Source organism: Salmo salar, chromosome 11 (assembly GCF_965601325.2).
Source record: "Salmo salar chromosome 11, fSalSal1, whole genome shotgun sequence".
NCBI lineage: Eukaryota > Metazoa > Chordata > Actinopteri > Salmoniformes > Salmonidae > Salmo > Salmo salar.
This window is the reverse complement of record NC_138301.1, coordinates 25,996,607-26,009,272: the sequence shown is the minus strand read 5'-3', so window position 1 is coordinate 26,009,272 and position 12,666 is coordinate 25,996,607. Positions and strand designations below refer to the sequence as shown.

At 49.6% G+C, this 12,666-nt stretch overlaps 1 pseudogene; it reads right to left on the bottom strand.

The window, feature by feature from the left end:
* Window positions 1–6,341: 6,341 nt before the first annotated feature.
* The window catches only part of LOC106563546 (mitochondrial glutamate carrier 1-like), a 29,809-nt pseudogene continuing 23,484 nt past the window's right edge, over window positions 6,342–12,666 (bottom strand).

Genomic DNA, 12,666 nt, shown 5'->3' with positions numbered 1-12,666 from the left:
TTGATTTGATGACTTGACTCTGGCTGAGTGCTGTGAGTGAAGGGCCACTCTCAGAACCCTGGTGTCACGACTCCCGCCGAAGACGACCCCTCTCCTTGTTCGGGCGGCGTTCGGCGGTCGACGTCACTGGCTTACTAGTTGCCACCGATCGATGTTTCACTGTTCGTTTGGTTTTGTCTTTATTGTGTACACCGGTTTTGATTTTCCCTAATTATGTTTATTATTTAAACTTTTGCATTTCCTGTTTGTCTTGTCGGTAATTGTTTCCTGTTGTGTGTGAACGGAGGTGTTTTCTCCACGATATGTATTGTCCTCGGAGAAGACTTATTGATTATTTAAGTAAACACGTTTGTTTACATTGATCCCTGTGTCCTGCGCCTGACTCCTCTACTTCTCCTAAATATAATCATGACAGAATTACCGACCACAATGGAGTCAGCAGGAGCAGCCAGTTCGCCTATTCAGATAGAGGAGCGCGTTCAGCAGCAGGCGAGTATGATCCAGGAGCTTATAACTGCCATGGATTGCGTGCTACGGACCATGGAGAGAGTGGAGAAGAGAGGATGTCCCGTTGACCCAGCCACACCACCGCCCGGCACACCTCTGGATCCTATCCAGCCGCCGTCTGGATCCGGTGGGATTCGGCTCTCGCTCCCGGGAGCGTATGACGGAGCAGCTGCCGGGTGTCAGGGGTTCCTACTCCAGCCGCCACCCTCGGGACGCGAGAGAGTGAGCGCCCTCATCTCCTGTTTGACTGGTAAAGCCCTAGAGTGGGCCAACGCCATCTGGGAGGTGGAAGACCCGACTCGGAATAACTACGAGGACTTCTCCCGCCGCTTTCGGGCAGTATTTGATCATCCACCAGACGGAAAAGCGGCGGGAGAGCGCTTGTTCCATTTAAAGCAGGAGATGAGGAGCGCTCGGGAGTTCGCACTGGATTTTAGAACTCTGGCGGCTGGTGCAGGATGGAATGAGCGGGCCCTGATCGATCACTACAGGTGTGGTTTGCGAGAGGACGTTCGTAGGGAGCTAGCCTGCAGGGACACCACCATCCACCTGAACCAGCTGATGGACTTATCTATTCAGCTGGATAACCTGCTGGCCTCCCGCGGACGTCCAGATCGGGGTCCGTTGGTTCCATCCTCCAGTCCCTTAGACCCAACACCGATGGAGTTGGGCGGGGCTGGTACTAGGGAGACCGGAGGGGAAACCGTTCCATGCACCAGAGGTGACCGCAGAGGACACACTGCTGGTCGGTGCTGGGGAGGTTTTCCAGGTAATCGAGGTGGTAGGCGGAACACTGGTGGTTCATCTCAGGTGAGTAGGCACACGACTCACCCAGACCCCCCTGTTGCTCACATGTGGTTATCTATAAGATTTCCGGGGTTTTCCCCGCATTACCAGCATAAGGCGCTAGTAGATTCAGGCGCAGCTGGGAACTTTATAGATCGGTCTTTGGCCAATAGATTAGGGATTCCTATTGTTCCCGTTGATGTTCCCTTCCCTATACATGCCCTAGATAGTCGTCCTTTGGGGTCTGGGCTAATTAGGGAGGTCACAGTTCCCATTGCTATGGTGACGCAGGAGAGTCATGAAGAGAGTATTAGTCTCTTTCTGATTGACGCTCCTGCGTTTCCCGTTGTGTTGGGGCTTCCCTGGTTGGCTTCTCATGATCCTATTATTTCGTGGCAACAGAGGGTTCTCAAGGGATGGTCCTGTCAGTGTTCAGGGAGGTGTTTAGGTGTTTCCTTAGGTGCCACTACGGTGGAAAGTCCAAACCAGGTTTCCACCTTGCACATTCCTCCCGAATATGCCGATTTGGCAATCGCCTTCTGTAAAAGGAAGGCGACTCAATTACCACCCCATCGACCGGGAGATTGTGCGATAAATCTCCTGGAGGGTGCTGCACTTCCCAGGAGTCACGTGTATCCTCTGTCACAGGAGGAGACGGCGGCTATGGAAACATATGTCGCTGAATCTCTGGGACAGGGATACATTCGGCCCTCCATTTCACCTGTCTCCTCGAGCTTATTTTTTGTTGAAGAAGAAGGATGGAGGTTTACACCCGTTCATTGACTATCGAGGTTTGAACCAGATTACTGTGAAATACAGTTACCCGCTACCTCTGATCGCCAGTATGACAGAGTCATTGCTCGGGGCGCGCTTCTTCACAAAATTGGACCTCAGGAGCGCGTACAACCTGGTGCGTATCAGGGGAGGGGATGAGTGGAAGACGGCATTTAGCACTACATCTGGGCACTATGAGTACCTTGTCATGCCGTATGGGTTAATGAATGCTCCATCCGTCTTCATTTGTGGATGAGATCTTCAGGGACCTGCACGGGCGGGGTGTAGTGGTGTATATAGATGATATTCTCATATACTCCACCACCCGCGCTGAGCATGTGTCCCTTGTGCGTACAGTGCTTGGTCGACTGTTGGAGCATGACCTTTACGTCAAGGCGGAGAAATGTCTGTTCTTTCAACAGTCCGTCTCCTTCCTTGGGTACCGTTTGTCCGCGTCAGGGGTAGAGATGGAGACTGACCGCATTTCAGCCGTGCGTAATTGGCCGACTCCAACCACGGTAAAGGAGGTGCAGTGGTTTTTAGGGTTTGCCAACTACTACCGGAGGTTTATCCGGGGCTTTGGCCAGGTGGCGGCTCCCATTACCTCCTTACTGAAGGGGGGACCGGTGCGGTTGCGGTGGTCGGCTGAGGCAGACAGAGCTTTTGGTAACCTGAAGGCTCTGTTTACCACGGCTCCAGTGCTGGCGCATCCTGATCCCTCCTTAGCGTTCATAGTTGAGGTGGATGCATCCGAGGCTGGAATAGGGGCTGTGCTATCTCAGCGCTCGGGTAACCCACCAAAACTCCGCCCCTGTGCTTTCTTTTCGAAGAAGCTCAGCCCGGCAGAGCGAAACTATGACGTGGGGGATAGGGAGTTGTTAGCTGTTGTCGGGGCTCTGAAAGCGTGGAGACATTGGCTTGAGGGGGCTAGACACCCTTTCCTCATTTGGACTGACCACCGAAATCTGTAGTATATTTGGGCAGCGAGGAGACTGAACCCTCGCCAGGCTAGGTGGGCTATGTTTTTCACACGCTTTGTTTTCACTCTTTCCTACAAATCAGGTTCCCAGAACGTCAAGGCAGACGCACTGTCCCGGCTGTATGATACAGAGGAGCGGTCCACAGAGCCCACTCCCATAATTCCAGCCTCATGCCTGATGGCACCGGTGGTATGGGAGGTGGACGCGGACATCGAACGGGCGTCACGTGCAGAACTCACTCCCTCCCAGTGTCCCGTTGGGCGCGTGTACGTGCCGTTTGATGTTCGCGATCGTTTGATCTGTTGGGCCCACACATCACCCTCCTCTGGTCATCCTGGTATAGGTCGGACGGTGCGCTGCCTTACGGGGAAGTACTGGTGGCCCACGTTAGCCAAGGACGTGAGGGTTTATGTCTCCTCCTGTTCAGTATGCGCACAGTGCAAGGCACCTAGACATCTGCCCAGAGGGAAATTACAACCCCTTCCCGTTCCGCAACGACCATGGTCACACCTATCGGTGGATTTCGTGACGGATCTTCCCCCGTCACAGGGTAACACCACGATCCTGGTCGTTGTGGATCGGTTTTCCAAGTCCTGCCGTCTCCTTCCTTTGCCCGGTCTCCCTACGGCCCTACAGACTGCGGAGGCCCTTTTCACCCATGTATTCCGGCACTACGGGGTGCCTGAGGATATAGTCTCTGATCGGGGTCCCCAATTTACGTCTAGAGTCTGGAGGGCGTTTATGGAACGCCTGGGGGTCTCGGTCAGTCTTACCTCAGGGTTCCACCCCGAGAGTAACGGGCAGGTGGAAAGAGTCAACCAAGAGGTGGGTAGGTTTCTACGGTCCTATTGCCAGGACCGGCCGGGAGAGTGGGCATCATTTATCCCTTGGGCGGAGATGGCCCAAAATTCCCTACGACACTCTTCCACTAACCTTACCCCGTTTCAGTGTGTGCTAGGGTATCAGCCGGTCCTGGCACCATGGCATCAGAGCCAGATCGAGGCTCCTGCGGTGGATGAATGGTTTCGGCACTCGGAGGAGACATGGAACGCTGCCCATGTACGTCTTCAACGAGCCATCAGGCGCCAAAAGGCGAGTGCCGACAGCCACCGCAGTGAGGCCCCGGTTTATGCACCGGGGGATCGGGTCTGGCTCTCGACCCGAAACCTGCCCCTTCACCTGCCCTGCCGGAAGCTGGGTCCGCGGTTTGTGGGGCCATTTAAAGTCCTGAGGAGATTGAACGAAGTTTGTTATAGGTTACAACTTCCCCCTGATTATCATATTAATCCCCCGTTCCATGTGTCTCTCCTCAGGCCGGTGGTGACTGGTCCGCTCCTGCAGTCGGAGGTACGGGAGGTTCCTCCGCCCCCTCTGGACATCGAGGGGGCCCCGGCATATACCGTACGAGCCATTATGGACTCCAGACGTCGGGCGGGGGGCCTTCAGTACCTCGTGGAGTGGGAGGGGTATGGCCCGGAGGAGCGAAGCTGGGTACCGGCGGAAGACATCCTGGATCCGTCATTAATCCAGGATTTTCACCGCTTCCTTCCGGATCGCCCTGCTCCCCGTCCTCCGGGTCGTCCCCGAGGCCGGTGTCGGCGCGCTGCTGGAGCCGCGCGTCGGGGGGGGGGGGGGGGTACTGTCACGACTCCCGCCGAAGTCGACCCCTCTCCTTGTTCGGGCGGCGTTCGGCGGTCGACGTCACCGGCTTACTAGTTGCCACCGATCGATGTTTCACTGTTCGTTTGGTTTTGTCTTTATTGTGTACACCTGTTTTGATTTTCCCTAATTATGTTTATTATTTAAACCTTTGCATTTCCTGTTTGTCTTGTCGGTAATTGATTCCTGTTGTGTGTGAACGGAGGTGTTTTCTCCACGATATGTATTGTCCTCGGAGAAGACTTATTGATTATTTAAGTAAACACGTTTGTTTACATTGATCCCTGTGTCCTGCGCCTGACTCCTCTACTTCTCCTAAATATAATCATGACACCTGGGTTGTATTCATTTCGCAGATTCTGTTGCAAAACGTTTTGTCTGTTGCAAAATGTTTTCTAACAAAAACCGTTTACTCCAAATGGAAAACATTTTGCCCACGAAAAGGAGAGTTTCTATCAGCCAAATTCAGGCAGGTACCTGAACTGACATCTAGTCACAAAATGGTGCCAACATGGTGGCTGGGCAGCAAGTTGTGTTTGGTGTGTAATCACCAAAGTCACCAACCAGCTACGTTTGCTGCAGGCAATGTTGACTCTTTCTAGGCACACAGCTTGAGTACATTGTTTCCAACATCTGCCAACATCTTATGTTATCTTTGGTAATCCTGAATACACCCCAGATCAGCTCTCTGCAGAGGACAAACTTTGGTCTAGAACACACACACCGTTCTGTCTGACTGACTAACTCCTTAGGGCTTTGGCTAATGTGGGCTGTGTCTGAGAGGAAAGTGACAGATTACCTGGTTCCAGTGTGGGCTGTGTCTGAGAGGAAAGTGACAGATTACCTGGTTCCAGTGTGGGCTGTGTCTGAGAGGAAAGTGACAGATTACCTGGCTCCAGTGTGGGCTGTGTCTGAGAGGAAAGTGACAGATTACCTGGCTCCAGTGTGGGCTGTGTCTGAGAGGAAAGTGACAGATTACCTGGCTCCAGTGTGGGCTGTGTCTGAGAGGAAAGTGACAGATTACCTGGTTCCAGTGTGGGCTGTGTCTGAGAGGAAAGTGACAGATTACCTGGTTCCAGTGTGGGCTGTGTATGAGGAAAGTAACAGATTACCTGGCTCCAGTGTGGGCTGTGTATGAGAGGAAAGTGACAGATTGCCTGGTTCCAGTGTGGGCTGTGTATGAGAGGAAAGTGACAGATTACCTGGTTCCAGTGTGGGCTGTGTATGAGGAAAGTAACAGATTACCTGGCTCCAGTGTGGGCTGTGTATGAGGAAAGTAACAGATTACCTGGCTCCAGTGTGGGCTGTGTCTGAGAGGAAAGTGACAGATTACCTGGTTCCAGTGTGGGCTGTGTCTGAGAGGAAAGTGACAGATTACCTGGTTCCAGTGTGGGCTGTGTATGAGGAAAGTAACAGATTACCTGGCTCCAGTGTGGGCTGTGTATGAGAGGAAAGTGACAGATTGCCTGGTTCCAGTGTGGGCTGTGTATGAGAGGAAAGTGACAGATTACCTGGTTCCAGTGTGGGCTGTGTATGAGGAAAGTAACAGATTACCTGGCTCCAGTGTGGGCTGTGTATGAGAGGAAGGTACCAGATTACCTGGCTCCAGTGTGGGCTGTGTATGAGAGTGCAAGACTAGTTGTTCCGTTGAGGCAGGAAGCTGAGAAGGAACTCTTCCACTCCCAGGAAGTAGACCACCTGTGCGATGCCAAAGAGGGGAGCAATGACCAGAGCACGGCAGTACACCCCCTTCTGGAAAGCAGAGGGACCCCCTTGGCGCAGAATCTTCCTGTTCGACAAGAGGGTCGTGATATAGTGGTGTATCTACAGTACCAGTCAAAAGTTTGGATACACCTACTCATTCAAGGGTTTTTCTTTATTTTTACTAGTTTTTCAATTGTAGAATAATAGTGAAGACATCAAAACTATGAAATAACCCCCATGTAATCATGTAGTATCCTGAAAAGTGTTAAACTAATCAAAATTGATTTTATATTTGAGATTCTTCAAAGTAGCCACCCTTTGCCTTGATGACAGCTTTGCATACTCTTGGCATTCTCTCACCCAGCTTCACCTGGAATTCTTTTTTGAAGGAGTTCCCACATATGCTGTGCACTTGTTGGCTGCTTTTTCTTCACTCTGCGGTCCAACTCATCCCAAACCATCTCAATTGGGTTGAGGTTGGCCAAAGGGTGGCTACTTTGAAGAATATAATATATAAAATATATTTTCATTTGTTTAACATTTTTTTGTTTACTACATGATTCAATAGGTATCACGTTTCAGGTAAGACCCAGACGCAGACAATGTCGAAGTAACAACAGTTTATTAATTCGAACAGGTGCAGGCAAAAGGCAGGTCAAGGGCAGGCAGAGGTCAGGAATACAGATAGGTGGGGTAAAGGTACAGGACGGTAGGCAGGCTCAGGGCGGGCAAAAGTCAGTAATCCAGAAAGGTGGGGAAAAGGTACAGGACGGCAGGCAGGCTCAGGGTCAGGGCAGGCAGAATGGGAAACACCGGGAAAACTAGGAAACGGGAACAATTGAGAGACAGGTAGGCTTGGTAGGCTTGACGAAACAAAACGAACTGGCAACAGACAAACAGAGAACACCGGTATAAATACACAGGGGACCACGGGGAAGATGGGAGACACCTGGAGGGGGGTTAAGACAATCACAAAGACAGGTGAAACCGATCAGGGTGTGACAATAGGTATTATTTCATAGTTTTGATGTCTTCACTAATATTCTATAATGTAGAAAATAGTAAAAATAAAGAAAAACCCTTGAATGAATAGGTGTGTCCAAACTTTTGACTGGCACTGTATATTCTAGCCTAAAATGCCTTCTCCGTTTATTTCATGGTACCAGTAGATGTTGTAATGTTCTACCATCAGATAATATGGATATAATCGATCAGAAAAGGCCTGTCAAAACCAGGAGGGAAGCAGTGGAAGAGTTAGAGTGAGAAGGAGAGGTTACTTGATGCAGTCTGTCACTCCGCTGTAGGTGTCCTCCTGACTTCCCTGTGTCATGGTCTGAGTTCTGGTCTTAATCACTGAAACACACAAACTGTATCAATTGGTTTACAGGGCACACGGCAGGCATAATCAAATCATATCAAAACACATTTTATTTGTCACATGCGCCGAATACAACAGGTGTGAAATGTTGTATTCACATCAGTCACCGTGAAATGTTGTATTCACATCAGTCACCATTACCGTGAAATGGTTACTTACAAGCCCTTAACAAACAATGCAGTTTTAAGAAAAATAATAGTTAAGAAAAATACATTTGTGCCTTTCTCTGACACCGACTGGTATAGAGGTCCTGGATGGCAGGAAGCTTGGCCCCAGTGATGTACTGGGCCGTACGCACTACCCTCTGTAGCCCCTTGCGGTCGGAGGCCGAGCAGTTGCCATAACAGGCAGTGATGCAACCAGTCAGGATGCTCTCGATGGTGCAGCTGTAGAACCTTTTGAGGATCTGAGGACCCATGCCAAATCTTTGGGGGAATAGGCATTGTCGTGCCCTCTCCACGACTGTCTTGGTGTGTTTGGACCATGATAGTGTGTTGGTGATGTGGACACCATGGAACTTGAAGCTCTCAACCCGCTCCAGTACAGCCCCATCGATGAGAATGGGGACGTGCTCGGCCCTCCTTTTCCTGTAGTCCACAATCATCTCCTTTGTCTTGATCACGTTGAGGGAAAGGTTGTTGTCCTGGCACCACACTTTCAGAACTCTGATCTCCTCCCTATAGGCTGTCTCATCGTTGTCGGTGATCAGGCCTATCACTGTTGTGTCGTCTGCAAACTTAATGATAGTGTTGGAGTTGTGCTTGGCCACGCAGTCATGGGTGAGCAGGGAGTACATGAGGGAGGTGTTTAGTCCCAGGGTCCTTAGCTTAGTGATGAGCTTTGAGGGCGCGATGGTGTTGAATGCTGAGCTGTAGTCAATGAACAGCATTCTCACGTAACTGTTCATTTAGTCCAGGATGGAAAGGGCAGTGTGGAGAGTGGTAAAGATTGTGTCATCTGTGGATATGTTGAGGCGGTATGCAAATTGTAGTGGGTCTAGGGTTTCTGGGCTGATGGTGTTGATGTGAGCCATGACCAGCCTTTCAAAGCACTTCATGGCTACAGACATGAGTGCTACGGGTCGGTAGTCATTTAGGCAGGTTACCTTGGTGTTCTTGGGCACAGGGACTATGGTGGTCTGCTTGAAACATGTAGGTATTACAGACTCGGCCAGGGACAGGTTGAAAATGTCAGTGAAGACACTTGCCAGTTGGTCAGCACATACTCGGAGTAGACGTCCTGGTAACCGTCTGGCCCTGCAGCCTTGTGAATGTTGACCTGTTTAAAGATCTTACTCGTGTGCCTCCTGAGTGGCACAGTGGTCTTAGGCACTGCATCGCAGTGCTAGAGTCATCACTACAGACCCGGGTTCAATCCTGGGCTGTATCAGAACTGCCCAAGATTGGGAGTCCCATAGGGCGGTGAACAATTGGTGGTTTTTCCTCCAACACATTGGTGTGGATGGCTTCCGGGTTAAGCGGGCAGGTGTTAAGAAGCACGGTTTGGTGGGTCATGTTTCAGAGGAGGCATGACATGACCTTTGCCTCCCAAGCCCGTTGGGGAGTTGCACCGATGAGACAAGATCGAAATTGGGAAGAAAAAGGGAGTAAAAAAGATCTTACTAACTGCGGCGAGCGTGATCTGGAACAGCTGGTGCTCTCATCCATGCTTCAGTGTTGCTTGCATAGAAGTAATTTAGTTCATCTGGTAGGCTTGTGTCACTTGGCTTCCCTTTGTAGTCCGTAATAGTATGCAAGTCCTGCCACATCTGACGAGCGTTGGAGCCGGTGTAGTAGGATTCAATCTTAGTCGTGTATTTACACTTTGCCTGTTTGTTGGTTCATCTGAGGGCATAGTAGGATTTCTTGTGTGTGTGTGTCCAGGTTAGAGTCCGGCTCCTTGAAAGTGGCAGCTCTACCCTTTAGCTCAGTGCGGATGTTGCCTACAATTCATGGCTTCTGGTTGGGGTATATACGTACGGTCACTGTGGGGACAATGTCATTGATGCACTTATTGATGAAGCCGGTGACTGATGTGGTATACTCCTCAATGAAATTGGATGAGTCCCGGAACATATTCCAGTCTGTGATAACAAAACAGTCCTGTAGCTTAGCATCTGCGTCATCTGACCACCACAGCAGCTGTACTGCCAGCGAAGCAGCCTGATGCAAAGGACACATAGAAGGGAGTGGGACCATCAGCCCCACTGCCACCAAGACTGTTCAGATTGGCAAACAGGGGGAAGTAGATTATGGAGAATGGCACGTCCCTAAGAGAACAGAGGTATGGTCCAACAAATGTGAATCATGATAATTTGTGTGTGTTCTTGCAAGGCTTCCATTGTGTCTCTGTGCAGATTACCTCAGGAGTGTGGCCCCCAGGCCCTTATAGAGCTCTGCGATGCACCGGATCTTCAGCAGCTTCCGGGTGAGCTGCATTTCTGTATGGGACCTCAACTCCACTGGGCCCCCAGGGCCCAACTACAGCCTGGGACATCAGCTTCCTCTGAGCCTCTACATATGTCATAACACACACAACATCATCAGTATCATCAGTGTGACATCATCAATCAGGGACAGAGAAGCAGGAATGCCTCAGGAGGTTGGCAAACAAAAATACATTTGGGGAATCACAGGAACACAAGGAAGAGTCACAAATGCGGTCAAGCAATAAAATAACAATTTTACATTGATACAATAACAATGCTGGTTGTTACTGGTTCTAACTGATCAGATCTCTGTGATCTGTTTGTGTTTGTTTGGCTGACAAGATATTGGTTAGTCATGAAACATTGACTGGGAACAGGGGAACATACAACCTCCTCTCTCCTTCTTCTACCCATCTCTCACCTATCCACCCTGCATACTGTAACTGGATCTTTAGCATCTCCATGGGAGTAGTGATGATGACCTGCACCAAGAGATGGAGAGATGGAGAGACAAAGAGATGGAGAGACAAAGAGATGGAAAGACAGAGAGATGGAAAGACAGAGATGGAGAGACAGAGAGATGGAGAGACAGAGAGATGGAGAGACAGAGAGATGGAGAGACAGAGAGATGGAGAGACAAAGAGATGGAGAGACAAAGAGATGGAGAGACAGAGAGATGGAGAGACAGAGAGATGGAGAGACAGAGAGATGGAGAGACAGAGAGATGGAGAGACAAAGAGATGGAGAGACAGAGAGATGGAGAGACAGAGAGATGGAGAGACAGAGAGATGGAGAGACAGAGCGATGGAGAGACAGAGCGATGGAGAGACAAAGAGATGGAGAGACAAAGAGATGGAGAGACATTGTGGCTGTGTTTCAGAAGAGTTCAAACACCCAGGCAGACACACAACTAGTGTGCATAACTTCTGTTGAGCCACAAGATGGTAGTAGAAAACTGTCTGAGGCTGATACCCCAGCTGAGTTTACCTGACATGTTTTTTATTATTTTTGTATTTTATTTCACCTTTATTTAACTAGGTAGGCCAGTAGAGAACAAGTTCTCATTTACAATTGCGACCTGGCCAAGATAAAGCAAAGCAGTGCGACAAAAACAACAATACAGAGTTACACATGGGATAAACAAACGTACAGTCAATAACACAATGGAAAAATCTGTATACAGTGTGTGCAAATTAAGTAAGGAGGTAAGGCAATAAATAGGCCAATAGTAGCGAAGTAATTACAATTTAGCAATTACACTGGAGTGCAGATGAGGATTTCCAAGTAGAAATACTGGTGTGCAAAAGAGCAGAAAACCAAAAGCTGAAATGGGATGAGGTAGGTAGTTGGTTGGATGGGCTATTTACAGATGGGCTGTGTACAGCTGCAGCGGTCAGTAAGCTGCTCTGACAGCTGACGCTTAAAGTTAGTGAGGGAGATATAAGTCTCCAACTTCAGTAATTTTTGCAATTTGTTCCAGTCATTGACAGCAGAGAACTGGAAGGAAAAAGGGTGTTGGCTTTGGGGATGACCAGTGAAATATACCTGCTGGAGCGCGTGCTACGGTTGGGTGTTGCTATGGTGACCAGTGAGCTGAGATAAGGTGGAGCTTTATCTAGCAAAGACTTACAGATGACCTGGCGCCAATGGGTTTGGTGACGAATATGTAGCGAGGGCCAGCCAACGAGAGCATACAGGTCGCAGTGGTGGTAGTATATGGGGCTTTGGTGACAATGTTGATAGACTCCATCCAATTTGCTGAGTAAAGTGTTGGAGGCTATTTTGTAAATGACATCGCCGAAGTCGAGGATCGGTAGGATAGTCAGTTTTACGAGGGTATGTTTGGCAGCATGAGTGAAGGAGGCTTTGTTGCGAAATAGGAAGCCGATTCTAGATTTAACTTTGGATTGGAGATGCTTAATGTGAGTCTGGAGGGAGAGTTTACAGTCTAGCCAGACACCTAGGTATTTATAGTTGTCTATATTCTAAGTCAGAACCGTCAGTTGAAGAGCATGCATTTAATTTGACTTGCATTTAAGAGCAGTTGGGGGCCACGGAAGGAGTGCTGTATGGCGTTGAAGCTTGTTTGGAGGTTTGTTAACACAGTGTCCAAAGAAGGGCCAGATGTATACAGAATGGTGTCGTCTGCGTGGAGGTGGATCAAAGAATCACCAGCAGCAAGAGCGTCATCATTGATATATACAGAGAAAAGAGTCAGTCCGAGAATTGAACCCTGTGTCACCCCCATAGAGACTGCCAGAGGTCCAGACAACAGGCCCTCCGATTTGACACACTGAACTCTATCTGAGAAGTAGTTGGTAAACCAGGCGAAACCAAGGCTGTTGAGTCTGCCGATAAGAATACGGTGATTGACAGAGTCGAAAGCATTGGCCAGGTCGATAAAGACGGCTGCACAGTAGTTTTTTATCGATGGCGGTTATGATATCGTT